Here is a 3,039-nt window from a genome sequence, read left to right on the forward strand (position 1 = left end):
ATTTGTAGAGTGATTTGAGTTTTAACGATGATCAAAGGACGAGAAGGACTCTAACTACGGCATTTTAGGCCTGAGCTAATTCATGGCTGGAGTATTTGAAGAACTGGAGAGACTCTCCCTGTACTCACCCAATCCTGGCACTCTCCCAGAGGTAAAAATGGGCCTCAGGAATACTACTCAGCCATGGTAAGAATGAAATAATGCAGTGACATGGATGGGCCTAGAAATTCTCATGCTAAGCAAAGTCAGTCAGAAAGAGAAAGACAAATACCATAGGATATCACTTACATGTGGACTCTAAAACAGGACACAAATGAACTCAGCTACGAAACAGACTCAGGAGAATAGACTTGCAGTTGCCAAAGGGTAGGAGGAGCAGGTGGAGGAGGGAAGGACTGGGAGTTTGAGATTTGCAGACGCAAATTAGTATATACAGAATGGATAACCGACAAGGTCCTACTGTGTAGCACAGGTAACTATATTCAATATCTTGTGATAAAATGTAATGGAAAATAATGTGATAAGGAATGTATATATATGTATAAATGAGTCACTTTGCAGACATTAGTACAACACTGTAAATCAACTCTACTTCAGTAAAAATGTTAAATAATAGCCCCGAGGAAGCAAACTCCCTTCAGAGAGAGTCTGGGAAGCTGGAGACAGTCCAGGTAAATTCCAGAAGTCAGGTCACTAAAGAGCTGCTCACTTCTGAGGGCCATCACAACCCTCCAGGGCCCTGCAACACTGGGCTGGAGCCAGCCCTGGGCCCCCAGGAGGCCTTTCCAGTAGACGCCGTCACCATTCAGAAGGAGTGTTGCTGTTGGCTGTGAAACAATAAAAAAGAATTACACAAAGGGTGTGGTGCCAGCAGGCCAAAGAGGCCTCAGTGAGGAGACATTTCTGAAGTCCGAAGGTGTGCGTGGGGGCTGTGTAAAGGCCCCGGTTAATTTTTAACCTCCGCAAGGATGAGTACTGACTCAGAGGACAGCATTTCTAGCATTTCTATGGTGTCAGGCAATATTCCTATTGAGGCCAGGGTGTCACCAGACAGGTACCAGGTGAGTAATGCCCTGGGCAGTGGCCCACTGTACCCTAAGTCACCTTCCCCCCACGGCCCAGTTTAAATTACACCGGGATCCAGGGTTTCACACTTGTCCTGGCTGACGTGTTCCTTCCAGCTACCTTTCCATTGTTCCACCTTCCTCTTCGTTGCAGCATTCAGGAGACTACTATTTCACATTGTTAACTCATTGCCATGGTTTCCATTCAATGAGCGGTGATGTCACAGCGATGAGAACTAGAGCTCTCTCTCTCCTCTGATTACAGCCTGCTACAGTTCCCTTGTCACATGCCCTACAATTCGGTTAATGCTCACAGCAATCAGTTCTCTTTTACATGGGTTCTGTCTTTCACTGGCTGTGTGATTTCCAGCTGATCGCAGGGCAGGGGCTGAGCGGAGATGAAAACTGGGACGGGCAGGATCCATGGGTGGCATCCAGGTGCAGGCTCTGTGCCTGATCACAGAGCAGCCTCAGGCACGGGCAGTAGAAATGACGGAATGGAAGATTACAAAGTCTGCAGCTCTTAAAAGTTCTATTTTGACATCAATAGCAACTTTTCAAATCAAGGTGAGTAAAAAGATACCCACTCCAGTATTCGTGCCTGGAGCATCCCACGGACAGAGGAGCCTGGCAGGCTGCAGTCCATAGGTCGCAAAGAGTTGGACACAACTGAAGCGACTGAGCACAAAAAGGTGTAAAAACTATCCGTCATCCCACCACATAGAGCTAATCATTATCAACATTTTCACTCTCACTCTAGACTTTATTCACACATATGGGTAGCAGGGAAAAGAGCCCATGAATGGAGACTGGGGATGTGGTAATCTCCTCACCTTAAACCTGATATAAGGGACTTCCAGGGTGGTCCAGTGGCTAAGACTCCGAGGTCCCAATGCAGGGGACCTGGGTTTGATCCCTGGTCAGGGAACTAGGTCCCACATGCCATTACTAAGCCCCGTCAAATAAATAAACAAATAAAATATTTTAAAAACAAACAAAAAAACTGATAAAGATGCGTGTTTTTTCTTGCCCATATGCATAGGGATCCCAGGGTTCTGGATAAAGGAAGAGGGAAGGGATTACACATGTTGACTAGAGGGAAAGAGATGAGGTTCTCCTGGGTTCTACGGAGTGGTTTGGAGGCACTGTGAATAAAAAGGGTTAGATATAATCAGATCTTAAAGGAGCTAATTCTCAGGACAGCCTGGGACTCAGACCAAAAGCAGCCTTGGTGGCCTTATTGGCAAAGAAACACACAGAAAGGACGCCCTTTCTCCCTGAATCCACTGCAGACTACTGAGCAGCCTTGAGGTTCACACCTTCTGTAAACAACCGTGTGCTTAGGCACATCTGACTCTTTTGAGACCCATGGACCCATCAGACTCCTCTGTCCATAGGATTTCCTAGGCAAGAATACTGGAGCAGGTTGCCATTTTCTGCTCCAGGGGATCTTCCCAACTCAGAGATCAAACCTGTGTCTCCTATATTGTAGGCAGATTCTTTACCACTAGTGCCACATGGGAAGCCACAGGCCTTCTGTGCCACAGGAAGGAATTGCCTTTGGGATATCTCCCCTGGGATGTCTCGCAGGTGCCTCTAACTCAACAAGTCCCAGTGTGAACTCTTACCTATTCCCTTTCTCTTGCTGTGTTCCCAGCCTGTGATTGTCAGCACCATCATCTGCCAGTTGTTCAAGTCACACCCTTGGGAATGATGTTAGCCTTTGGCCTCTCCCTCGCCTTCTGTAATCCATCAACCACCAAGGCCTACTGAATCTACGCGCCAATTGTCTCTTTTTTTTTTTTTTTTTTGATTTTTATTTTATTTTTTTTTGTTTGTTTGTTTTTTTTTTAATTTAATTTTATTTTTATTTTTATTTTTTTCATTGATGATATTTTTTAATTGAAGAAACTCAATTTCTGATACTATAATTTTTATTTCTAACTTTTCCATTTACACATGCTTACATTCTTCA

General features: G+C 45.1%; 1 long non-coding RNA gene across 1 annotated transcript; it reads right to left on the minus strand.

The window, feature by feature from the left end:
• Positions 1 to 568: 568 nt before the first annotated feature.
• LOC133227411 (uncharacterized) lies at positions 569 to 1,361 on the minus strand. Its single transcript, XR_009729810.1, has 2 exons — positions 1,186 to 1,361; positions 569 to 827 (listed from the first exon to the last, which is right to left on the minus strand). It is a non-coding gene; the product is annotated as an uncharacterized LOC133227411 (long non-coding RNA).
• Between the last annotated feature and the right edge of the window lie 1,678 nt (positions 1,362 to 3,039).

This window comes from Bos javanicus, chromosome 16 (assembly GCF_032452875.1).
Source record: "Bos javanicus breed banteng chromosome 16, ARS-OSU_banteng_1.0, whole genome shotgun sequence".
Taxonomy (NCBI): Eukaryota; Metazoa; Chordata; class Mammalia; order Artiodactyla; family Bovidae; genus Bos; species Bos javanicus.